The sequence below is a fragment of the Somniosus microcephalus genome, chromosome 16 (genome assembly GCF_052327205.1).
Source record: "Somniosus microcephalus isolate GS21.2 chromosome 16, FLI_Smic_1.0, whole genome shotgun sequence".
Classification (NCBI taxonomy): Eukaryota; Metazoa; Chordata; class Chondrichthyes; order Squaliformes; family Somniosidae; genus Somniosus; species Somniosus microcephalus.
In genome coordinates, this window is record NC_141002.1 from 60,306,697 (window position 1) to 60,333,765 (window position 27,069).

The 27,069-nt window shown below is 40.4% G+C and overlaps 2 protein-coding genes across 8 annotated transcripts in view; one reads left to right on the forward strand and one right to left on the reverse strand.

Annotated features, from left to right (window-relative positions):
• The window catches only part of immp2l (inner mitochondrial membrane peptidase subunit 2), a 741,977-nt gene that overhangs the window by 316,914 nt on the left and 397,994 nt on the right, over nt 1–27,069 (reverse strand). The gene's annotated exons all lie outside the window — the stretch shown is intronic.
• Nucleotides 12,262–27,069, forward strand: part of LOC147106216 (leucine-rich repeat neuronal protein 3-like) — a 46,221-nt gene continuing 31,413 nt past the window's right edge. The window contains exons 1-3 of one of the 5 annotated variants that reach the window (XM_086009116.1): nt 12,262–12,689; nt 24,058–24,140; nt 26,599–26,671. The gene's annotated coding sequence lies outside the window, so the exon portion shown is untranslated. The remainder of the gene's footprint in view (nt 12,690–24,057; nt 24,141–26,598; nt 26,672–27,069) is intronic. The other 4 variants (XM_086009118.1, XM_086009117.1, XM_086009120.1 and 1 more) reach the window with 4 other exon arrangements.

Genomic DNA, 27,069 nt, shown 5'->3' on the forward strand with positions numbered 1-27,069 from the left:
AATCCTGAGCATGAGTTCCGGTACAGCAATGTACCCGCCTCCAATTTGACTAGTCAAATCACAGGTAATGATGGTGCGACAGGAATGTGGTGCGAACCTTTCAGATCCACCTGACTGGACAAGCAGCAACAGACTGAGAACGAAGCAAATAGTCCCTGCAGAATTTTCAATAACATGTCACATTCTATATTTATTTTAGCACCATATCAGATGTGCTATAGCTTTGAGAAGAAATTATATAAATTAAATAAGTGCAATGCAGTACAGTACACAGTTACAAGATAACATTACTTATCAAGTTCTCAGTCACAGAGTATAAAATTACAGTTTATGTTAAAATCTCTGAAGGAAAACTCTGATATGCAAAGTACTTAATCTGTCTAATCTACAAGGACACCCTCAAAGCCTCCTTGAAAAAGTGTAACATCCCCACCGACACCTGGGAATCCCTGGCCCAAGACCGCACAAAGTGGAGGAGAAGCATCCAGGAAGGCGCCGAACACTTCGAGTCTCTTCGCCGGGAGCAAGCAGAAGCCAAGCGCAGACAGCGCAAGGAGCACACATCAACCCAAACACCCCACCCACCCACTCCTTCAACCACCGTCTGCCCCACCTGTGACAGAGACTGTAGGTCCCACACTGGACTCATCAGTCACCTGCAAACTCATTTTTAATGCAGAAGCAAGTCATCCTCGGTTCCGAGGGATTGCATAAGAAGAAGAAAGACTGACAATGAAAAGTGGTATTGTAAAGTTTTTGTCAATTAACATAGGGCTTTACAATCAAAGGTTTATATAGGAATAAATTACTTGGATAGTAACTGAAAATAAAACTGTAAAATTTCAACAAGTTGCAGGAGCAGATTGCACCTGTTGTGTAGACAATATTGTATGGGATGTCCATGTAATCTGGTGTTATATTTCACTGTTGATAATCCCAGAACGCCCAAATTAAGTTTACAGTGAGTCCTGTGGGTCAGCTCTCCAGCTCTATTATATAGACATCCCATACAAGCATATCACAGTAACATTTTAGTGTTTCTTAAATACGGTTATTACAGCAGCATTCTTCGCACAAATGCTGGTCACAGTCCTGCTCACAGAAACCCACAGAAACCCCACAGTGCAGATAGAGGCCATTTCGGCCCATCGAGCCTGCACCGACACATATCCCACCTGATCCCCGTAACCCCTACACCAACACATATCCCACCCTATCCCCGTAACCCCATGTATTTAATCCCCCTAACACTAAGGGTCAATTTATCATAGCCAATCATCCTAACCTCAGTCCAGATGTACTGCATGTGGCATATCTTTTGGGGAAATCAGAAGTCAAAATGGTGCAACAAGAAAACACGTGGTGAGTTGCACCAATTGTTCTGGAGTGGCAAGAAACATTTGAACCAACACCATTCTAGAGGTGTCAGCTGAATTCTCATTTCACTGCTCTTGCCATCTCTGAGGTTTGGGTGGAGCCATAAACCCTCAACACTGGATCAGTGTTAGAGTGCTCTCATAGTTAGAGAGCCATTATAAGAACATAAGAAATAGGAGCAGGAGTAGGCTATTTGGCCCCTTGAGCCTGCTCCGCCATTCGATAAGATAATGGCTGATCTTCTACCTCAACTCCACTTTCCTGCACTATCCCCATATCCCTTGATTCCCTTAATATCCAAAAATCTATCGATCTCTGTCTTGAATATATTCAGTGACTGAGCCTCCACAGCCCTCTGGGGTAGAGAATTCCAAAGATTCACCACCCTCTGAGTGAAGAAATTTCTCCTCATCTCAGTCCTAAATGGCTGACCCCTTATTCTGAGACTGTGACCCCTGGTTCTAGACTCCCCAGTCAGGGGAAACATCCTCTCTGCATCGAATCAGTCAAGCCCTGTAAGAATTTTGTATGTTTCAATGAGATCACCTCTCATTCTTCTAAACTCCAGAGAATATAGGCCTAGTCTACTCAATCTCTCCTCTGGTCAATTCCCCATCCCAGGAACCAGTCTGGTGAACCTTTGTTGCACTCCCTCTATGGCAAGTATATCCTTCCTTAGGTAAGGAGACCAAAACTGTACACAATACTCCAGGTGTGGTCTCACCAGGGCCCTATATAATTGCAGTAAGACGTCTTTACTCTTATACTCAAATCCTCTTGTAATAAAGGCCAACATACATTTGCTTTCCTAATTGCTTGCTGTACCTGCATGTTAACTTTCAGTGATTCGTGTACAAGGACACCCAGGTCCCTCTGAACACCAACATTTCCCAATCTCTCACCATTTAAAAAAATACTCTGTTTTTCTATTTTTTCTACCAAAGTGGATAAGTACACCACATCCACTGGTCCCCCCTTATCTATTCTGCTAGTTACAACCTCAAAAAACTGTAGCTGTTTTTTCAAACATGATTTCTCTTTCATAAAATAAAAACAGAAAATGCTGGAAATACTCAGCAGGTCAGGCAGCATCTGTAGAGAGAGAAACAGGGTTGACATTTCAGGCCGATGATCCTTCGTCAGAACTGGAAAAAGTTAGAGATATAACAGATGTTTAAGCAAGTGTGGGGCAGGGAAAGGGGGGAGGGTTGGAAAGAACAAAAGGGAAGGTCTGTGATAGGATGGAAGGCAGAAGAGATTAAAAGACAAAAGGGATGATGGTGCAAGGCAAAAGGAGATGGTAATGGGACAAGTTATGAAACAAAGGATGACTCTAGATGAGGTGTAAATGGCAATGGCAGAATCATCAACAGCTGCCATGTGAGAGAAAAAAATTAAAAATTAATTTTAAAGTATTTTGCTTTTGTATTTCCCTTTCATAAATCCATGTTGATTCTGCCCAATCCTATTATTATTTTCTAAGTGCTCTGTTACCACATTCTTAGTAATAGATTCTAGCATTGTCAAAAGCCTACTGACCCTCCTATGCAGGGAGTGGTGCACAGACATGTTGCTGGGGAATTGATGAGCAAATAAAACATTAACGACAAAATAAAGCAGTGTGTTTAGCGAACTGTACGAAACTACACACAAAGTTCTTGAAATACATTTTAAATAGACTGTAATCTTTACAATTTTGCCACTGATGGAGAAATATTGCTGAAGTCCTCGAGAGGTTAAACAGGAAAGGTACTCTACCGTTGATGATGGTAAACACCGCACAAGTGAGCTCAATGGGGCAAAAAAAGTGCTCATTACACAGCGCTGCTCGGTGGGTTGAAGATTTAAAATTAACTTCATTAACTCATAGCACTTAACTATCGCAATGAGACATTTTGTTTATCAAAAATCATTTCACTCCAGTGGAAGGTTGTGTTGTATCCTTAATTACTACCACTCTGCGGAGTTCCTGCCAACCACAGCTTTCTACATCATCTCTCCAGCACAAATAAAGCATTCTACAGTACATCTGTGTTTTCTGTTGAAAGCAAAGCAATTCTAGAATCTTAGGTAAATACTAAATGAATTTGTTAAAAAATGATAGGTCAAATTTGATCCAAAGCGAAATTTGTTTTGACAGTTTTGGCATGACACTTGGAACATGTTTTTGTGTCCTGCATCTCTGTCGATATTAATAAGGGCACAAAGGAAAAGACAAGTATATTTATATCAAGAATATTTTGTCAAGAATCAATGAAAACGATACAGCAATGTTTCAGAATTAGGATAACTCAAGGCTTGTTTTGCTCATCTCTGACAAATGTTTTTCTAAAGTTTAAACAATTAGATAACTTTTCCCGTGATGTCACAGTTCTGTGCCCTCCACCTGTCACACTTAACATTACGTGAGCTGGCATGCTGTGGTTTAAAAGATTAGACAAACAAGTAATAGTGTACCAGTATGGCGACTGCTTCAGATGAATGAAGGATGAGCCAACATCAACTGGCCAATCATCAATGGTCCACTATAAACATGTGAGTAAACTGTTGCTCTTTGACCATTGACATGAATCTTGTCATTCATGTGGAAATGACTTATGAAGTAATACTGGGTGGCCTGCTGGTGGCGCTGTCCAGGGAGAGTATAAATACTCGGGCATGGGCCAGCTTGCTCAGGACATTCTTTAACAGGAACTAGTGAAGGACACAACTAGATCTCCATGTTGAAAAACAGTTGATTAAAGCCTTGTTTAATACTCAGACCAAGTGCCTAGTAGTTTTCTTACGTCAACCATAACACAATGCAAGACAACATTAGGTAGTTTAAAATGTTCTCACTAGCTTTTCAAACTATAAGCTACAATAAAATATTGACATTGAGTGAATAAAGCAATAATGGTCGGATTTTACTCTCAGCAGCGAAGAAACGGTTTTCGCCGTTCAACTCGCATACAGTTGCCCACAGGCTTTTCACGGGCTTGTCAGCGGAGACTTCCAGTCATCCAGTGTCTGTTTCAGTGCGGCGCCCTCTGCAGGGGATCGGTGAACAGGGAAAGCAACAGTGAAGCTCTTCAACCAATCAGATTGAAGTATCCTCACTCAGCCACGCATTCCAAACCCAGAAGTAAAAACAGGAAACATAGAAGATAGGAGCAGGAGTAGGCCATTCAGCCCCTCAAGCCTGCTCCACCATTCAATGCGATCATGGCTGATCATCCAAATTCAGTACCCTGTCCCTGCTTTCTCCCCATATCCCTTGATCCCTTTAGCCTTAAGAAATATATCCAACTCCTTCTTGAATATATTTAATGAATTGGCTTCTACTGCCCTCTGTGGCAGAGAATTCCACAGGTTCACCACTCTCTGGGTGAAGAAATTCCTCTTCACCTCTGTCCTAAATGGCTTACCCCTTATCCTTAGACTGTGACCCCTGGTTCTGGACTCCCCGACCATCGGGAACATCCTTCCTGCATCTAGTCCTGTTAGAATTTTATAAGTTTCAATGAGATCCCCTCTCATTCTTCTAAACTCCAGCGAGTATAATCCCAATTGACCCAATCTCTCCTCATACGTCATTCCTGCCATCCCAGGTATCAGCCTGGTGAATCTTCGCTGCACTCCTTCCAAGGCAAAAACATTCTTCCTCAGATAAGGCGACCAAAACTGCACACAATACTCAAGATGTGGTCTCACCAAGGCCCTGTACAACTGCAGCAAGACATCCTTGTTCCTGTACTCAAACCCTTTCGCTACGAAGGCCAACATACCATTTGCCTTCTTAACCGCCTGCTTCACCTGCATGCTTACCTTCAGCGACTGGTGCACAAGGACGCCCATGTCTCGTTGCACTTCCCCTTCTCCCAATCTATTGCCATTCAGATAATAGTCTGCCTTCTTGTTTTTGACACCAAAGTGGATAACCTCACATTTATCCACGTTATATTGCATCTGCCATGCTTCTGCCCAATCACCCAACCTGTCCAAATCATCCTGGAGTTTCTCGGCATCCTCCTCACAGCACACACACACACCCAGCTTTGTGTCGTCTGCAAACTTGGAGATATTACATCTAGTTCCCTCGTCCAGATCATTAATATATATTGTGAATAGCTGGGGTCCAAGGACCGATCCCTGCGGTACCCCACTAGTCACTGCCTGCCACTCGGAAAAAGACCCGTTTATTCCAACTCTTGGCTTTCTGTCTGCCAACCAGTTCTCTATCCAAGTCAATACCTTGCCCCCAATCCCACGTGCCTTAACTTTACACGCTAATCTCTTATGCGGGACTTTATCAAAAGCCTTTTGAAAGTCCAAATACACCACATCCACTGGTTCTCCCTTATCTATTTTACCAGTTACATCCTCAAAAAATTTCAGTAGATTAGTCAAGCACGATTTACCTTTTGTAAATCCATGTTGACTTTGTCCGATCCGGTCACTGTTTTCCAAGTGCTCTGCTATTACATCTTTTATAATGGACTCTAGCATTTTCCCCACTACCGATGTCAGGCTTACCGGTCTGTAATTTCCTGTTTTCTCTCTACCACCTTTTTTGAACAGTGGGGTAACATTAGCTACCCACCAATCCATGGGTACTGTTCCAGAGTCTATCGAATTTTGGAAGATGACCAGCAATGCATCTACTATTTCTAGGGCCACTTCCTTAAGTACCCTAGGATGTAGATTATCAGGCCCTGGGGATTTATCGGCCTTCAGTCCCATCAATTTCCTTAACACCATTTCCTTACAAATACTGATTTCTATCAGTTCCCCCCTTTCATTAGACCCTATGTTCCCCGACAGCTCTGGGAGGTTATTTGTGTCCTCCTTTGTGAAGACAGAACCAAAGTATGCATTTAATTGGCCTGCCATTTCTTTGTTCCCCATTATAAATTCCCTTGATTCTGACTGCAAGGGACCTAATGCTTGACTTCACCAATCTTTTTCTCTTCACATATCTACAAAAGCTTTTACAGTCAGTTTTTATGTTCCACGCAAGCTTACTCTCATACTCTATTTTCCCCCTCTTAATTAATCCCTTTGTCCTCCTTTGTTGGATCCTAAACTGCTCCCAATCCTCAGGTTTACTGCTTTTTCTGGCCAATTTATACGTCCTCTCCTTGGATCTTATGCTATCCCTAATTTCCCTTGTTAGCCACAGTTGAGTCACCTTTTTTGTTTTATTTTTATGCCAAACTGGGATGAACAAATTCTGTAGTTCATCCATGCGATCTTTGAATGTTTGCCATTGCCTATCCACCACCAACCCTTTGAGTGACATTCCCCAATCAATCCTACCCAACTTGTGCCTCATACCATCGTAGTTTCCTTTATTTAAATTCAGGACCCCAGTCTCTGAGTCAGCTACTTCACTCTCCATCTTAATGAAGAATTCTATCATATTATGATCACTCCGACCCAAAGGGCCTCGCACAACAAGATTGCTAATTAATCCTTTCTCATTACATAATACCCAGTCTAAGATGGCCTGATCTCTGGTTGGTTCCTCGACATATTGGTCCAGGAAACCATCCCGTATACACTCCAGGAATTCCTCCTCCACAGTATTGTTACTAATTTGGTTAGCCCAATCTATATGTAGATTAAAGTCACCCATGATAACTGCTGTGCCCTTATTGCACGCTTCTCTAATTTCCCTTTTAATGCTATCCCTGACCTCCGCATTACTGTTTGGAGGTCTATATACCACTCCCACTAACGTTTTCTGCCCCTTGGTATTTCTCAGTTCTGCCCATACAGATTCCACATCATCAGAACTAATATCCTTCCTTACAATTGTGTTAATCCCCTCTTTAACCAGCAATGCTATCCCACCTCTTTTTCCTTTTTGCCTATCTTTCCTGATATAAATTACATTTAAGTCATGTACAGAAAGCAAAATAAAGATTTGGAAATATGGAATTAAGAGAGATAAAAGAGACAAAAAGTTTTTTGAAAGTTTTTAAATCTGCGACATTAATTTTCTTCTGAGGGAATGAGTCTCCACACTTGTAAAAAAAAAAATTTTAGGGCCAGAGAAGTTGATCAGCAGTAATGATCACTTATTACACCATTAAAAACTCACTTACTCCTAAATGTACCAGCCCTCACTTTTTCAGCCATTTTTAGTGTGGAAATAGTAGGCAAATACAGCAAGTTCAGGCCATTGCAGTGATTTCAGTGCTGAGTCCATCGGCAAGGACAGCAACAGCACACCCTGTGGAGGAGCAGGGTATCTCTGACAGCAACTTCTGGGTTTCTGCATTTCACTGCCCATGTGCAGACGCCAGAAGTTGCTGTCAGAGCGCCAATAGCCTAACCTTTATTATTACAGCAAAATCTGGGCCATTAAAAATAGTGTTGTTCCACTCGCACCTGGTTTATTATGCTTGATGCATTTTGAGTTTTGTTCTAGTTTTAGAAGAAATTGGAGCATTCAAATGTTCTTGGCTTGCTTCCTCCAGCCACTCACACATCAATCTGGTTACCAGCACCAATCTATCAGTCATGGGAAGTGTTGAATTCACACCACTAACAAGGATTACTGGACTCCATTTATATTGGGAGGCATTGGTCGTTATACTAGAGCCAGCACAACATGAAAGTGTACTCAAAACTTTCCATTTTAAAGTTCGCGGGAGGATGTGAAATAGAGCCAATGATTATAACAACATGAACTTATATAGCGCCTGTAACATAGTGAAACGTCCCAAGAGGCTTCACAGGAACATTATAAAACAAAATTTGACACCAAGCTACATAAGGAGAAATTAAGGCAGATCACCAAAAGCTTGGTCAAAGGGTTCAGTTTTAAAGAACATCTTAAAGGGGGAAAGAGAGGTAGAGAGGTGGAGAGGTTCAGGGAAGGAATTCCAGAGCTTAGGGCCTTGGCAGCTGAACGCACGGTCACCAATGGTTCAGCGATTAAAATCAGGGATGCTCAAGAGGCCAGAATTAGAGGAGCACAGATATCTCAGGGGGTTTTGAGGCTGGAGGAAATTACAGAAATAGGGAGGGCGAGTCCGTGGAGGGATTTGAAAACAAGGATGAGCATTTTAAAATCGAGGCATTGCTTAACCGGGAGCCAATGTCGGTCAGTGAGCACAGGGGTGATGGGTGAATGGGACTTGGTGCGAGTTTGGACACAGGCAGCAGATGACCTCAAGTTTACGTAGGGTAGAACGTGGGGGGTCAGCCAGGAGTGCACTGGAATAGTCAAGTCTAGAGGTGACAAAGGCATGGATGAGGGTTTCAGCAGCAGATGAGCTGAGGCAGAGGCAGGGGCAGAGTCAGGTAATGTCCCGTAAGTGCAAATAGGCGGTCTTCGTTATGGTATGGGTATGTGGTCGGGAGCTCATTTCAGGGTTAAATATGACACCAAGGTGGCGAACAGTTTGGTTCAGCCTCAGACAGATGCTAGGGAGAGGGATGGAGTTGGTGGCTGGGGAACAGAGTTTGTGGCGGGGACCGAAGAAAATGGTTCAGTCTTCCCAATATTTAGTTGGAATAGAGGAATCAGGGCACTCTGCTGTTGTACTGCCAACCTAATGCCAGTTTTACACCAAGTAGCTGGTATAAAAACATAAATATATTGAGACCATGTAGATATACGCCCTCTTCTCATGTCTTTGTGCATCTAATGATGTTTTCATTAGAGGAGTCGGTTGAATAATCAAAAATCCTCTCATGCCTGTGAGAATTATCTTATTAGTGGCTAAAGGAAATTTTACCCGTGATTTTCAAATACCTTTTTAATGACAATGGATCTTCACTTTATATTAAAAGTATAATGGCTCATTCATTTGCAGTTCAGTAACAAATTACTTAACAATCATTTCAAAATTAGCCATTTAAATGGTCGGTCCACTGACCGAGAATCGGTTGAAGCCTATTTTAACTCGAGGTTCAATTAAAAAACAGATGTGATTCATTCATTTAAATAATGAATAATTCAAAACTTCTGATAATTGACAATGGTTCTTATGTATTTTTTTCTGGAAATTTGTTGGTCCATCGAGTACCATACTAATTCAAGAGAATCTACAATATGTCTGGATTATCAAGACAGCACTGTTGAGACTATGCCTCAATTAAACACAGGTAATTCCAATTGCCTCATTTATACACTCTTGTCTCTGAATTATTATTGTGATATCCTGTTTTAATTGCTGCTGGGTGCTGCAGGATAACTAAATTAAAGAAGGTATTTATCTTAAAATTACTACTCTCACCTTAGAGAAGAGTCCCTAACATATCTATTAATTAAAGATAAAAAATGACACTGGCCATTGAGGCAGGTACTAATCCATTTCCTAACTGAGAAGAGATATAAGTATTTGTTCTCAGTATTCACGAATTGCCAGCTGAGGTGACATAGGTAGTGCTTCACCTGAGGGAAGGTGCGATTGTAGACTGCAGCCAAGCCAACTCTTTTAAATGATGGGGAACATTCACTCAAAGTCGGAGGTGAATGTGAATTGCTCAACCACCCATATAGGTGCAAAACAGAAAGATGTTTTGATGGGGCAGGCTGATTCTTGTTCATTTGTCGTGAGTCTTTATGTCACCTTGCTGTGTTCAGATGCCCTTGTACATGTGTGCACATTTGTTAGAAATAAAACAACCACACCGTCTGCCAGAAACACCTTGTCTGCTCATTGACAGTGCATCATGGGATGCTCAGTGCCAATCATTCTCTTCCTTATCGAGACCTGCTGTTGTAAAATATTGATAGGAATGTCTCCTCTTAGCCAAGCAATGGTGCACTGCGCAACAAAAAAGAAAAATCTGCATATGAAAGAGTATAAGTAATAATAGAAGTAATAATGCTATGAGTAAACTAGGCCTGTATTCTCCAGAGTTTAGAAGAATGAGAGGTGATCTCATTGAAACATACAAAATTCTTACAGGGCTTGACATAGTAGATGCAGGGAGGATGTTTCCCCTGGCTGGGGAGTCTAGAACCAGGGGTCACAGTCTCAGAATCAGGGGTCGGCCATTTAGGACTGAGAGGAGGAGACATTTCTTCACTCAGAGGGTGGTGAATCTTTGGAATTCTCTACCCCAGAGGGCTGTGGAGGTTCAGTTGCTGAGCATATTCAAGACAGAGATCGACAGATTTTGAGATATTAAGGGAATCAAGGGCTATGAGGATAGTGCAGGAAAGTGGAGTTGAGGTCGAAGATCAGCCATGATTTTATTGAATGGTGGAGCAGGCTCGAGGGGCTGAATGGCCTACTCCAGCTCCTATTTCTTATGTTCTTATGTTCTTAATGTCTCCTATTTCTGCTGAATTACAATTTCAATAGGACATCTTAAAAGTTTCCAAACTTACACTCGTGTCAGTTTCCTAAATTCCAACCTGATTGAAATTCTATTTGAATAGTTTTCAACCTTTTGTGAAATTCACAAGAGCGTTCCTTTGAAAAGGGATTATCCTGACACCTACAAAAGTTGAATGAAAAAAAAATTCTGGGGGAAAAAGCCAGTTCACGAACAGATACCAGTGACTTCAACTGAATCTGTAACTGAACAGTTATTAAGTAAGCTTCCAGTGATGGGGCTGGATCACAGACTGATGGGGTAAACATCTCCACTGTTTGTAGTGGGCATGGGCCCAAGCACAAATAGGGCACCAAGTGTGCACTAAACTGGTCATCTAACTCAGTGACTATAAGGACGGCAGGTGGGAATTACAGAAAATTCAGATGGAGCTGTAGAACTGCCTACTTTTACGGATAAGGTGTTAAATATCACTCTTGGAATTTTGCTCAAATGACAATTAAGTAAAACCAAGTTAATCTAATCTAACGTGACAATCGGGTAAAACTCCCCTCTCGTTAAAAATGAAAAAAGGAACAAAATAGTAATAATGCTCCCTTTGGGTTTGAATAACTGTACAAACTGCTCAGGCTTCCCCTCTTTACAAAGACAATTGAAACCCTCAAGTGTGTTACACGGAAAATAATCAGTTCAGGAAGAGTGTTACAAAACAGTAACACACATCAGGGGCTCCGATTGCCTTAAACTGCAGCTGATCCCAACTGGTTTACAGCATCCAAGCACTTCACCCTCACTAATATTTACAGTGCAGTGTCATTTCTCTCTCCGGTGTTATTCCCATTTAAATTCAACAGACTTCATGTCGTACTCTGCTACTCCATTATGGTTACGAACTTTCTGAGTGAGAATACGTGCTACATAACAGGAAGAGAGAGGCTTTACAACCGTATAACTCTAAACCAGAATTCCATGAATTTAGTCAACAGGAAAAGAACATTTTATTGAAAAATAATAAACTAAAAATGCTCGATTATATTAAGCCTTGTAACAGTAGAGACTGCATGGCAATATCACAATCACAGATATTACAAATACAGCTCAAGCTACTGTAATACAGAAAACTATCAGGCACTTTTAAAATACTGCAAGAAACAGTTTTTAAAGCCTATGAACAGGATACAACTGCTGTCCAGGAAAAGCACAGATATAGTTTGTTCTTTGAGTCGGTATAGCAAGCTGTAAATGCAGTCTAACGGTGGTTAAGCACCTGCCTATGGTAGATATATAGGTGAGGAATCGCTCCAGTCACTATCTCGTCACATGTGTGGAGTGCTTTCCTGTGAGGAGTTAATCACATCTATAATGTTAAAAGCAATGCTTTATAAAGCCAAATTCTCTCAGCACTAAGAGTTAAAACTAAGTTACTATCATCACGATTAAAATCAAAAGCACCAACGGGCTGTGCTAAATGCATACAACAGCAATGTTATCAAGATGTGTCGCCGTTATGTTCCTGAATCTGAGCAGAGCAACTCGTAAGGGATACAAAGGAAAATCTAAACACTTGCTCCTTTTATCCGCTCTTCAGCAGCACTGCCACATGACGGACAAGTTATTTCAACCAACCAGACACAAGCAGTTGCAAAGGATACACCTTGGCTCGAGGAAATCATTGGCTCCTCTCTGGGGAGTGGAGGGTGTTCAGTTATTAATGACCGCTGAGCAGGCAGCCCGATGTCAATGTGACAACTGATAGTGTGAATCATGCACCACTAAGGACTCTGGAATCGAGGGGAAATATAAAGGAGCTTAGCAGCATTTTCATACACTGGATTGTCAGTCTCGGCTAGACAGCAGAGCTATTGCAAACAACGCGAACAGATGCTTATTGTTAGGGCACAGCTCAAGTATTGCTGCACATCAGAGAGCAGGATACATGCTTCTGAACACCAAGACCATCTGAAACAAACCCTTGGTCACAAGCTGTAAGGACGCCAAGTGAATTGAGATAGATGCATTAGGATATTAAGGTAAGCTCATTTTTTTACTTTGATGCTTCATGTCGAATTCTGCTGCGTGCCTAAATTCAGATATTCTTATTACTAAAACATGTGTTCAGTAGATGTGTGTTACATTAGTGGTTCTTCAATTAAACTGAACTCTGTTATTCCAGCTCCACCGCCCCCCCCCCACCCATCAGAAAATACAGAACTGAAGTTAAAATAAAAAATAAAAGAGATTGTCAGCATAAGTATAGTACATAAGGTAACTGGGGCTTTCATATGCTCTGTGTTCCAAACCAGTAGAAAGGCTCAGGCAGAATATTGTAGTGCTAGAAAGCTATAGCAAGAATACCCAGCTAACTGTCCTGTGTAACCAGTCATCAGCATAGGCCAGCATTTTTAAAAAGGTGGATTCACGTTAAAGCCTCTGATCCTGTCCTAGGTCATAGCCAAAAACCACCATGGTACAAAGGCAAGATGAGCATATTACAAAAGCTTATTGACCTTCTGTTGGACTATGTCTGCAGGTTGGTGGTTAATGACCATCTTTAAAACAGCCCACCAAAAATAGGGCAGACAGTTATAACATCTGATTTCCAACACATTCAGCAGTGGTACAAGATAGGTACGAATCAAATCGCATTACATCCCATACTTCTGAACTTCATCAATAATTAACAAGATCACAGCAGGGTCAGCTTTTAAATACATTCTTTATTTAACAATATTTCTCAAACCATTTGGCATTTTTCTCTCTATGTATTCTGTCAGGCTGTCCAAGAATGATACTGTGATGCACTGTTATGTACAAACAAAAACATTTTTGTTTTCCAATAAGTCAAGGATTTAAAAAACCAAAATAACCCAATTTGGCACCATAAACCTGTCCTTTAAAAAAAAAGCTGGTAACTGAATCGCATGAATGCTAAGGAGTCAATTAAATCAGATGACTTTAGTAAATGATGGTAATAAAGCAGCTTCTACAATATGCTGCAACATTGCTTTTTCTCCACAACTGAATAATTAAAGACAAGGCAGTTGTGTTTGAATGGGTCTATACTATAAGAAGCATGGTCTTTTGTACAGATAGTTCTGATACACACTGCACTGGATCAGTCCTTTATCTAAATATGTAACTCCTGTATGCTATAGGGCAGCCTCATTGACAAGAAAATTCATAAAGTGCAAAACAACAACATTTTCTACATCACTGTGGTGGGTGGGGAGGAGGGGAAGCGATGTTAGTGGTCTCTTTAACTTTAATGAAGCATGACCACTTCCATTTTCTATCAGGTTGTCAACAAGGCCTCGCTTCCATTCAAACCATTTTTTGTGAACATTTTAAATGCTTACTGAATGCAAGTAAGCAGGACAACTGGGATGTTTCTGTAATTGCTATCCTTGAGTGTATATACATGAACAGTAGTGGGTGGTATACACATGGTAATAAGTTAGTGCCTTCCCCCATTATGCCGTAATGACCGTAAGACAAGAGCCTGTATGCTGACAGCTGAAAAACGATTCTATATAAATTGTTCAATGGGAAACTGCTTTCCGACTAGAAGAAATCTGTGGTCCTGTAAAATGTCACGATGCATACACAATATGAATTCCATTACCAAATCCAACTAACCCCGACAAGGAGGCTCCAAATTATGAAGCTAAATTAGTAGAATGTGAACATTTTTGGATTTGTACACAAGGATGTACAGACAAAGCAAAGAAAAAGGACCATGGTGAATGTATGCAAAACAAAACAAAGGGCAGCACGGTGGCATAGTGGTTAGCACTGTTGCCTCACAGCGCCAGGGACCCGGGTTCGAATCCGGCCTCGGGCGACTGTCTGTGTGGAGTTTGCACATTCTCCCCGTGTTTGCGTGGGTTTACTCCGGGTGCTCCGGTTTCCTCCCACAGTCCAAAGATGTGCGGGTTAGGTTGATTGGCTATGATAAATTGACCCTTAGTGTTAGCGGGATTAAATACGTGGGGTTACGGGGATAGGGTGGGATATGTGTTGGTGTAGGGGTTACGGGGATCGGGTGGGATATGTGTCGGTGCAGGCTCGATGGGCCGAAATGGCCTCTATCTGCACTGTGTGGTTTCTGTGATTTCTGTGATTAGCAGCATTCAAACAAGATAGGAAGTGAAGACAACTGTAGGCCAAAGTACCTTTTGTCACCAAACAATGCATCAAAATTAATCTACAATAGAGAATGCCAGAGTGTTTTAAGAGACATAAAAAGGAAGGTGTAATACAATAAAGATGTACATTTTAGCTTCTTTATGCTCACAAGCTGTAACCTCCATTTAGTTCAACTCAAAAAGGTCTTCTAGGGTTTACAATGATTTGAGACAAAGTTGTTCAGATAAAATCATCGAAGATGGTGTTCACGTTGTTTTCACCATGGTTACACAGGCATCCGATTTAGTCATCTCCAGCATGCTCATCTGTTATAGTATTAATACAAGAAAATTCTTTTCGGAATATATTACCCAGCCAAGTCCTCCTTTTATGGTGCACATTAAGTACAGTTATTTAAATGCTATCATTAAAACATAAGATATGAATTGTAATCATGTGCTGCAAGTTGCTAAGGAAACTCTTTTGTTGCTCACTTTAATCTACTCCTGCTAAATCAGAATAGCTCCAAGAATATTACCAGCAGTGGAAAACATTTGCTATAAAATTCATCTTCTCCTCCATGTGTTTTTGTTCTTAATGAAACTGTGGTGAAAACAGCCATGAAGAACAGACTTGCTCCTGACCGTCTGTTCTTGACTGGTGATAGAATTTCTTGGCTGCTCAACCAGATTTGAAATTAACATTCTAACACCACAGTGTGCCCGTAGTGCAATAAAAAATGTGAAAGGGATAGACAATTAGTACTGGCAGGCTATAGGGACAGGGACAAACTCAATTTGTGCGACTGCTCTCATGCTCCGTTACTGGACTCAGCAAGTTCTCGACAACAAGCACAAGATTAACATTATGGGTGGGGAACATTTCTGTTTACATCTCACAGCCTGCAATAATAAGGATTTTCATTTGAACTGAAGACAGGCTAATTTGCACAAGTGGGTACAGTAAGTTAAATGTGGAAATAGGTAGAAAAGATTTAAAATCTGATTAAGGTGGCATGCTTTGATAGACATATACAAAATAAGTGCTAACTAAAAATGCAGTTTTAACTCAACTAGTTTTGATAAACCTACTGGGAAGGGGTGCTTTTTAAAATGCAAGTACTGTACAAAAAATATATAACATTTCAAATTTCAAAATTATGTCTAAATGACAAAATTATAAAAACAAACCAACATTGACAGAAAAGAATAAAGGTTCATTAAAAGATTAAAACGCTCACTGCTGGCACCAGCATCAACATACTATGCGATACAGTGGTAGGAGGCAAGCTTTTCAGAATAATTTCAGAATAAACTTCCCCATAAGGTTGGAAGGGAAAAATCAGAGGAGTCGTCACTTTGGCCACACTTTGGCATAACCTTATATGTAGCTTAAGAGAATCATGATAGAAGCATGGGAATGGGTTACCTGCTCAGCCTGTTAGGATAAGGACTGGTACAAGTCCTGGAGAGACCCAAGGAGAACTTAAGAAAAAGAAAATTTAAATTGTCTATACTGCCACATAGCGTCATCCACAGAGATAATTGTATACGTTATTGTATTCATTGTATTCATCTGTGTTAAAATTAGCTAAACACAAACTGCATATTCCAGTTCAAGTTCCAAATCTGCACTCTTTCATGGAATAAAGCATACTGTAAGAATTCTCGGGACACCGACCCACACAAGAATTCTGTATTTTACTAGGTCCTGCTACCAAATATAAATACGCGGAGGGATTCCTAAAACCTAGCATGTTGGCATTTTTAGAAATTACCTCATTTAAAATGCCAGCAACTGGCAATCACTGGTATTTGTCCCTAAATTAACATTCTTACCATCACACATTGCTTGGTAAAGCCACCAAAAATGAATCCCATACACAATCAAAATTTCTGTATAAGTAGCACATTTTGCATCAAAGAGCATGGAGGTTATCGTGTTTATGCATCGTACGTTGTGCAGGCCAGGCTGCCATCCGTGAGAGTCAAGGGAGGGGTAGAGAAGTAGAAAAGGAAGGAATGAGGAAAAAAAAGGGGAGATAACTGAAGAGAAATTTTAACAATGAACCAGCGTGTGAGAATGAAAGCAAAGAAAAACAAGGAGAAACAGAATACAGAAAAAGTGGGAGAAAAACAACAAAAAGGGACATGAAGGGGTTACAGGTTAAAAAATACCAAATAATTTTAAACTTGCATCAAAAGGTGTCCTTCATACCCATAAGGTTATAACGATGTTGTTGTGGGAACAGATACATTGTTTTCATACTTTTTCCTGCTGTGTTTTTACCCATACACAGGGAAATATAGAGGGAAGCCAGGATGAAAATACTTGGGGGGTGGCGGGGGGGTGGGGGTGGGGTGGTGGTGGGGGAATGATAGTAATGGAACAACAGCCTAAAATTAAAGAAAACTGCAAATGCTGTAAATCTGAAATAAAAGCAGACAACACTGTAATACACAGCAGGTCTAACATCTGACCTTCATATCAATGCACTGTATTCACCAATTTGCCTCAAGATTCAATTACTGTCTCTTCTGCACAATGAGACACATAAATCTTCGATTTTTTTAAAAATTTACAGTCCTCATACTTGAAGCATTAACCTTTATGCTGAACAGCAGTGCTAATAGTTACTATAATTAATGTGGTTTTCTCATCAATTAGCTGTGTTAGACCTAAGGTAACATGTCTCCGTTTTAGTAAGTGGCTCATTCTTCCATTGCTGCCATTTAAACTTTCCATCCAAGTTACAACACCGGAGAAAGAGATTTGTGTTCTGCCCTTTTACTACTACAAATTTCAGGATGTTCAGCACTAGCTCTTTGGCATTTATAGCACATCTGTATAACTAATTTGCTGCAGCTCCAAAGTCAGTATCAAAGCAGCAGTGTAAATGAGATGGTACTTGTGTCGTGAGAAGCAGGGTGTACCAGTACTTTATTTTAATCCTATGCCTCCAACAAATGCTATGAATCTTGCTATTTGGTGAACTGAAGCACCCAAGCCCACACTATACAAGAACAACTTACGTTTATTTACAACAACAACTTGTACTTATATAGTGCTTTTAACATCCCAAGGCGCTTCACAGGAGCGTTATAAAACAAAATTTGACACTGAGCCACATAAGGGACTATTAGGGCAGATGACTTGTTCAAAGAGGTAGGTTTTAAGGAGCATCTTAAAGGAGGAAAGAGAGGTGGAGAGGTTTAGGGAGTGAATTCTAGAGCTTAGGGGTTTGGCAGCTGAAGGCAAGGCCACCAATGGTGGGACAATTAAAATCGGGGATGCTCGAGGGGCCAGAATTAGAGAAGCGTAGATATCTCGGAGGGTTCTGGGGCTGGAAGAGTTTACAGACACAGGGAGGGGCGAGAACATGGAGGGATTTGAAAACAAGGTTGAGAATTTTAAAATCGAGGCATTGCTTAACCAGGAGCCAATGTAGGTCAAAGAGCACAGGGGTGATGGGTGAACAGGACATGGTGCAAGTTAGGACATGGCCAGCAGAGTTTTGGCTGAGTGCAAGTTTACGGAGGGTAGAACATGGGAGGCCGGCCAGGTGTGCGTTCGAATAGTCAAGCCTAGAGTTAACAAAGGCATGGATGAGAGTTTCAGCAGCAGATGAACTGAGGCAGGGACAGAGTTGGGCGATGTTTGGGAGGTGGAAATAGGTGATGGCGCGGAAACATGGTCGGAAGCTTATCTCGGGGTCAAATACAACACCAAGGTTGCAAACAGTCTGGTTCATCCTCAGACAGTTGCCAGGGAGGGGGATGGGGTCAGTTGCTAGGGAACAGAGTTTGTGGTGGAGACTGAAGACAATGGCTTCGGTCTTCCTAATATTCAGTTGGAGGAAATTTCTGCTCATCCAGCACTGGATGTTGGACAAGCAGTCTGATAATTTAGATACAGTAGAGAGTTTGAGAGAGGTGGTGGGAAGGTAGAGCTGGGTGTTGTCAGCATACATGTGGAAACTGATGCTGTGTTTTCAGATGATGTTGCCAAGAGGCACGAGAAATAGGAGGGGGCCAAGGATAGATGCTTGGGGGACAGCAGAGGTAACAGGAAGAAAAGCCATTGCAGATGATTCTCTGGCTATGATTAGACATATAAGAATAGAACCAGGCGAGTGCCATCCTACCCAGCTGGACAACGGTGGAGAGGTGTTGGAGGAGGATGGTGCGGTCAACCATGTCAAAGGCTGCAGACAGGTTGAGAAGGATGAGGAGGGATAATGTACCTTTGTCACAGTCACATAGCTCTTAACATGATAAAACACACAAGGCACTTCACAGAGGAGGAATGGATGCCAAGTAATAAGACTTGGGAGAGGTGACCAAAAGCATGGTTGAAAATACAGGTTTTGATGAGATTTTCAAAAAGGTAGAGAAAGAAGCAGCAAGGTTTTAAGGAGAGAATTGCAGAGAGTGGGACTGACACCAGTGGCAGAGCAAGTAGAGGGTGGGATGCATAGGAGACCAGAGGCTAAGTACTGAGGTATGGACAGGGAAGCAGGGCTGCAGGGGGTTGCAGAGATGAGGATGGAGGGTGTGACCATAAAGGGATTTATAACAAGGACAAGGAATTTGGTGCTTTGGGGAGCAGGGAGGCAGTGGAGGGAAAATGGAACTTAATGTGGTACAAGTTGCTGGTGGCAACGTTTTGGAACACTTGGAATTGATGTGGGCTGGAGCTCAGGAAGGCAGCGAGGAGAAATTGAGTCTTAGTACAGGTAAGAGGTAGGCAATGTTGCAGCTGTGGAAGTAGGCACTCGATAATGGATAAAACATGGGTTTTGAAGTTCAGCTTACAGTTGAGTAAGACACCAAGGTTGTGAACCAACTTGGTGGGCTTTTTAAGAAGGGGGTGATGATGGCACTTTTGAAGAGTAGAGGAACAAAAGTTCTACTGAATCCCATATGCAAGTTGTTGGAGCCTGCAGATGCGTAGAATACTCTGACACACCTTGGAGCCATCACATGTAAAAGATTGATACAAATCCTCAAGACAATGGCCCAGCAGAGGAAATAATGCCCTTTCTTTGCAAGACTACACTAAGTTCTTGTTTCCTACTTCTTAGACGAGAGGACAGAAGGAATATGCTACAAGAAATGACAAATATCATCCAGGGGTCCAGAAACAGCAATGTACCAAAGGCAAAACCAATGAGGAATTCATAGGATAGGAAGAAAATATGGAAAACAGAATCCACAACTGAGAGTTAGGATAGCCAGCTATAGCTATAGCTACAGCCACAGCTACAAAAGGGAAGGCACATCCAAAACAAAACCAGCTCATAAGCATGCTTGGGAGGAACAACAACAACTTGCATTTATACAGCACCTTTTAACATAGTAAAAACATCCCAAGGCACTTCACGGGATCATTATCAGACAACATTTTGAACAGGTGACTTTAGACCTATGGATCCCAAAGCGTTCCACCACCGAGGGTCAGTTTTGTCGAACAATTGTGCCCGTTTCATGGAAATAGGCAAAAACTAAAGGAATGAGCTTTAATTCTCTTTTTTCACTGTTTTCAAACATACCATAATTCAGTCAATGCATTCCTGGTGGAACAAACATACAGATAACATACATTTTCTGTATCATAGGTAGCCTGTGGGAAAATGCCATTAATATGGTCACATTCTTTATAGACTACCTTTGAACATGTACAAATGAAAATTATATGAGAATGAGAAAGACATCATTGACCTATATATTATTCTAGGCTATGCCATTTGCTGTTGATGATCTTGTTCCATGAAGATTACAGTCACCAATGTGATCTTAGTTTTATAAAACTCTTCCTATGCAATTTTTATGATTTACAAATTAACAGTACATATAAACCATTCAGATGTGTCTTGTTGGGTTGAACTATTTAGTGAAGTAAGTCTTTGAACAATTTATTTCCATAAACACAGTGATTCCACTTCTCTGAAGCAGCAATGTACTGTGGTACTTGAGGGAAATGAGCAGCGACAGTTAGAAATCCTTGTTTATCTCCACTGAGACTGTGGTTTATAAATTTACAACATGAATGTTCGGTAAATACCTTGAGTTATGCTTCTACCTTTTCTAATTAATCATGCATGCAATTGACTTTTAGATGAATGTAGTTAATAGGTCAATAACCCTTAACTTCCAAATGCCTAGATATTGATTTTCCGGTAGGTCTAGAGGACCCAGAATCATCATGTTTGAGCTTTGTACATATAGAGATGCTTACTTTGTAAGAAAATCCTACAATATATAAGCCTGCAGGCAAATAATCTATTTTGTTTTAAAATAATTAGACTTTCACTCGAAAACTTTAGCTGTACTATCAGAGTGATGGATCCCATGACCTTTTGTCGAGGTTCTCAGACTGCATTAGAAATACCGCTAGTGCACATGTGCATACATGTTTGTGCAGGCTGCAATAAAGTATCGATAATTATGAATGATAATAGCTACAGTATTTCACATAGAAAATTTAGTGAATTGTTAGACAAAGAGCCAAGTTTAACCTTCAATTGATCAAAATACAATTTGGACATTTTTCGTATTACAAACCTATTTATTTCATTGTGAGCACTGTAGCAGGTGCTGCTAATCAAGAGTTAGCACGATGATGACATCATGAGTTTAATAATAATCTACTGCAGTATCATCTTATCAATTGTAAAGATTAATAGTACCATTTAACCAGTGAGGTTGACATCCAACTTGAAAAATGAAGTTTAAAGGCTTTGAGAACAGTTACCTTGAAATCTCTTAGCTCAAGAAATGCATTACAAATTTTTCTTTGGGTAATTAAACAACCAAAACCCATTTTTATTAATCAGTAGTACAAACCCCATCACATAATTTCTCAGAGATGTCAGGAATCTGTCTCAGAACTGATAACGCTGCATAGGTACAAATAATTACATAACTTATTAGCTTTCTTTTAGGGCATTGACTTGGCAAACACAAAACTATAGCATTGCCATAATGTATGTTACTGTGGTCACAATTACCATCAATGCACCTAACGGTAATTAGTTTGCCTCTGATCTATTTTCCATTTGAAGAATAAAACTCAAGTGAAGTTATTTCTTTCATGGTCATTTTCTTTTTATTTAATTACTTGTGATATTTAACCTCAGATTTTCTTTAATCCATGTTGTGGTCTTTAAATCAGGCCTTCTGGGTTGTCATTGCATCTTCCTGCTAAGAAAATATGAAAGAAATAGGTGTTGTGGTAGCCGAATGCATTCACAGTGCTTAACAAAAACGGAACTGACATGACAACCCAAGAGGCCTAAGTAAGTACAATGAGGCAGAAATTCCGGTCCCTACGGGTGGGTACGCGCTGTGTACTCACCCGTCGGGCCAACGGAAATGCCGGTTTTAGGCATGCACTGCACATGCGCTGGAAACCGGCATTTCCGACAGATCCTCCGGCTGCCCAGGAGCAGGGCCTCTGCGGGTAGAGAGTTCCGTTTTTTGGAGACCCTCCGCCCGCAAGGCCTGCTTTTACTAGGATAAGAGTTGAAAAAAGTTTTAAAAAAATTTCCACTGATTTATCATTTAAAAATACTTTAAAGAAAGGTAAGTTTATTTTTAGCGCCGTTATAAGCTTTAATTTTTTTTTCAAAAAATAAAATTTTTGTTTAAAATACTTAATTTATGTAATTTAAAGTCATTTTAAAAATGTGATTTTTTTAAAATTTATTTAAAGTTTTACTATGTTTTTGGGGGTAATCTCTATTCATATATTTGACAGGTCTTCCTGTCAAATGTATGAATGGAGATTCCTTTCTCTGATTGGCTCCCCATGGCCCACGTGATCCCAGGGACACTGCGAACCGCCTGCGCCTCTGCAATACGTGGGCTCTGTGCACCGGCAGTGTGGAGAGGCCCAACAACGGAACTCTGCACCTCCCAGGAGCTCTCCGGTCCAGGTGCAGATTTTTCCAGATCGCAGCCCTCCGCCCGCGGGAGGCCTGCGAATGGAATTTCTGGGCCATTGTTCTCATCACATGAACGAGAGACAGTAGAGAGGGATCACAGCAATTAATCAAATGACATGCAAGAAACAAAAACTATAACTCTGCAAATTAGCTCCTTTTTAAAGGTCTCTGCAAACAAATGTTCTTTTCTATGGAGCTACATTATAAAATGACTGTACTTAATACTGTGTCATCAAATTGGACATATGAATCCCGACACAGAAAACTCCTAATTTTCACCTTGCTGCTAAGTTGAAGAATGAAGTGAAAGATAGATGCTTCTTTGTAATGAGGGAGAGATTTTTTGATGAAATATCCCAGACAATTTTCACACTCCTAGTTGATTCAAGAGTTGCAGAAACTGATAAGGTCACTGGAGTACACCTCTAGATTGCGCATAATGTAATTCAATTTTTAATCCTTGAGGATATGGTTGGTACTGGGGTTCAAAAGAGCAAATTCAGTCCATTCTCATTCACTTGTACTCACCTTGAGTGTGATCCTGCTTCCTCTGCTGGCCATCATGTTTTGTAAACTAAGAACAATAGCCAAGGTTATAAAGTTTCATTTCCCCACAGCAACAACGCCTGAAAGCTAAAAAATTTAGCTGCATTACACCATAAATAGAAACATCTTCTGTTAACCATCAGACCTTAAATTGGACAGATGAATCAATGTGTCAGCACATCACATATACTGCACCTTCATTTAAAACTAAAATGATTCATACATAACACAGCAGTGTTGTAAGGCAGATAGTAGACAACACCAGTTTAACACTCTTTAAGGGTCAGGAATTGTTTGTTATTTTGAGTATCTGTGGAGTTCCATGATTTTCGCAGGACCACAGTTCAGAATAATAATGAGAGGTAATGTGAGAGTTGTGATTTCTTTTCTTCAAAACTCCTAATGAAACGTGACTGGAAAAAGGAGAGATGACCCATCCAGTATGAAGGCTCAGAGAAATAGCCTTAGCCATGTAGGTGTTGCAAGAAAAACGTGCCACTAAGCTGAAATAGAGGTTTTAGCAATTTAGTCTGATAAATCATCCATCATACTTCATATTACCGGCATAAATATAGTCGGTGTTTGCACTGTTTGATTTTTATGGAATCTACAACCAAAATGTTGCCAACATGGATAAGATTAACTTAAAAACATTTTGCATTGTACATTTGCAATAAAAAGTGTGAAAAAACCGGACCGTGACTTGTTGAATAGCATGTGGTCTGGTGGCGCACTGTACTGCCAAATAATAAAATATAGATTTACTCCCGATTCCCCATAAGGTGACATTTTGTGAATTCCTGATCTCAGCCAGGTGGACTAAAGAAGACAGTTTCCCAGAGGGAGAGAGAAAAAAAATTGTTTGGTAAGTCAACCTGTTTATTCTCACACATCTCCTAGTAATCTAAGAGTGATACTGGAAGACTCCAAGGAATGCTGCATGAAATTAGAGGTGGAGAACACTTAGAGAGGGAGAAAACATCTAAACAAAAAAAAGTCGATCACAATTTACTATATTTGATCGGAGTGTTTTTAGGATTAGATACACTCTAATGGTCCACATTAATGCACACAAAGCTGCAATTTTGTACTTAGCGAAACATTTCAGCTAATTTTCACCTTCCACAGGTCGGTTAACCAAACTTTCATACAATTATTTGAATTGTTGGGTGAGCAGAAAACTCTGTAAAATATGCTTCTTAATGACTTGCTAAAGTCTGTTTCATGTAAGAAGTGAAATATCATATCGCTTCCAGAGAACATAGGCTTATAACTACAGGGGAAAAACTGAAGCACAGTGCCTTGCTAAGGAAAGGCTCAAACTCCCCCCCCCCTTCCCATTTAGAGAAAAAGCGGTTGCCAATCAAGGTATTTTGTTGAGCTCTTGCCTTGGCAGAGAAAAATGTCTGTTCATAATTTAAAAATCTGATTATAGTCTACTCTTTGCACAACAGTACGTTCAGTGTTTCCTCTATCTAATTTGCACAGCCTTATAGACTCCCTTTTTACCATCCAAGAAAGGAAAAATGTGTTTATGGGTTGAAAGTCATTATGCTGTCCTAGCACTGACTGCCCCAAACACACTACAGTATATAGCTGCAGCTTGATGTCCATTGACTAGTGTTTGCAAAATCATGGACATTCCTTTTATTCCACTACACAGACAAGCCTTCTAAGCTCGGACAGCAGTGAAAAAAGCTAAGCATTAACTTTAACAGTGTGTGAGGGGGAAATCAGAGCTGGTGTGTTATAATACCATATCAACTCTTTACTCCCAAGAGTAGAGTGACCTCTAAATCCCATGAGTGCAATATACAGTATTGAGCAAAAGTAACAGTCAGTCATCCTAAAAGAAAGGCATGCATTTCAATTTCCATTTGAAAGCTTTACTGATCTCAGAAAAGGTGAGCAACAGCAGTCGAGCACAATGCTGTATGACTAAGAAAATAAGGAGGGGCTGTGCTTGCAAACATATTAGTTTGATTATAGGACATTTGCTGGATACAATTACTGGAATGATTAATTGTATACCTGAAATCATCAAACGGTGTAACTTCTATTTAAATGTGCATTTATTGCTTTGAATGTAATATTTAATTTTTCCGCTTATAGTTCAAAGCCAAAATGCACAGTGCGGCAACATCAAAGATAAAAGCACATTTAATGATAATAATATCACTAATCACTTCTGTAGGACAGGATATAGACAGACAAAAGTGTCAAGTTAATCATTCAGTATTTGTTGTTCAATCAATAGTAAGTGATCAGTTGCAAGAGATGTGTCAGAATACATATCCAGTATACCATTTTTTCTCATTCTCTTATTCTCCAATTCACTGCAATAGCAGCAGTTTATCTGCAGATAACTTTGTCCCATCTAGACCACAATATGGTCTATGGTTTGCAATTCCTCATCTATACCAAGAGTATAAACTGCAAACCAACATGGAAAATTACTAAAGTGCTCTATTCCATTTGTAATTCCCACCCCGCCCCCAACCATAGGATGTTAGGTACCATATATTAAGCAGACATAACCACAGCCTTCAAAGCACACATCCATATTTAAACAAAATTATTTTAATAAAATTTAAAATTATTAACCAATGTTTGGGACTCTTGGGGAAATGGGGAAGGGTAGGCAACTGTGCCCCAAAGAAATGAAACAAGATATTGCTTCCAACATAATGCAGAGAATCTAAACTGGGGAAATCAGCTAAAACTAGAAGAACATGGTCTGGCGGGAAGAAGTTTGCTATATTTAGTATGTGGCAATCAAATTAATTTGAAGAACAAAGGCTACATTACCTAAAAGTAAGCAATCTGCCTTTTTTGATCCTTCATATGTCATTCATAATTCTCTCAGAGGGGCACATGTTCAAAAAGGAGAATCTGTCTGGTTGGAGCCCAAGGCAGATAGTATCACAGATCTGCCAAACTGCATCTCTTTGGAGCCAGATCCAAATAACAATGTTTGGCAGAGATGTATATAATACTCCATGCAGCTACTTTAGAATTTAATCTAATTGTACATGTTTGAAACTTGCCTACCTGGGTATAACTATATTTGTAAAAAAAAAACTCTAAATCTTCTCAGAGGAGATCTCCCGGTCAGTTGCACAAAGTATTTACTAATCAAAAAGCAATCCATTTGTTCTGTGACAGTCATATCCAAAGTTTTATTTCCAACAGTTGAGTGGCATGATACAAGAGAGCCCAACAGCCACAGAATGGTGTCTATATTTCATCTTAGAGTAGAAATAAAAATCTGAGAATTGATTGAGCTGGATGAAACTTATACACTATCTTGGCTTCCTTTGTAGATCTCAAGTTCACATTGAATGCATGACAGGCCAGGCAGCATCCATGAAGAGAGAAACAGAGTTAACGTTTCAGGTCTGTGACCCTTCATCAGAACTGGGGAAAGTTGAAGATGTAACAGGTTTTAAGCAGGTGCAGAGGCAGGGAAAATGGGTGGGGGAGGGGAGGAAGGAACTAAAGGGATAGTCTGTGCTAGAATGCAAGGCAGGAGAGATTAAATGTTGCAAATGGGGATGGCAGAATCATCAACATCTGTCTAATTGTAGCCTGGCTGACTGCATGACATTCTCAATAAAAATTAATGATGTGTTTCATGTAGGGACTTGCAGGGTTCTCACTACATTTCTTGGTCCATCTAGTGAGGCACAAAATTAGTCTAGTACAAGTCAATACTGGCCTGCTGAGTACCTTCAAGTTAAACACTGCCCTGAGTATCTAAAAGCACCTGAGCTCCCTATCTAGGAAAATTGCAT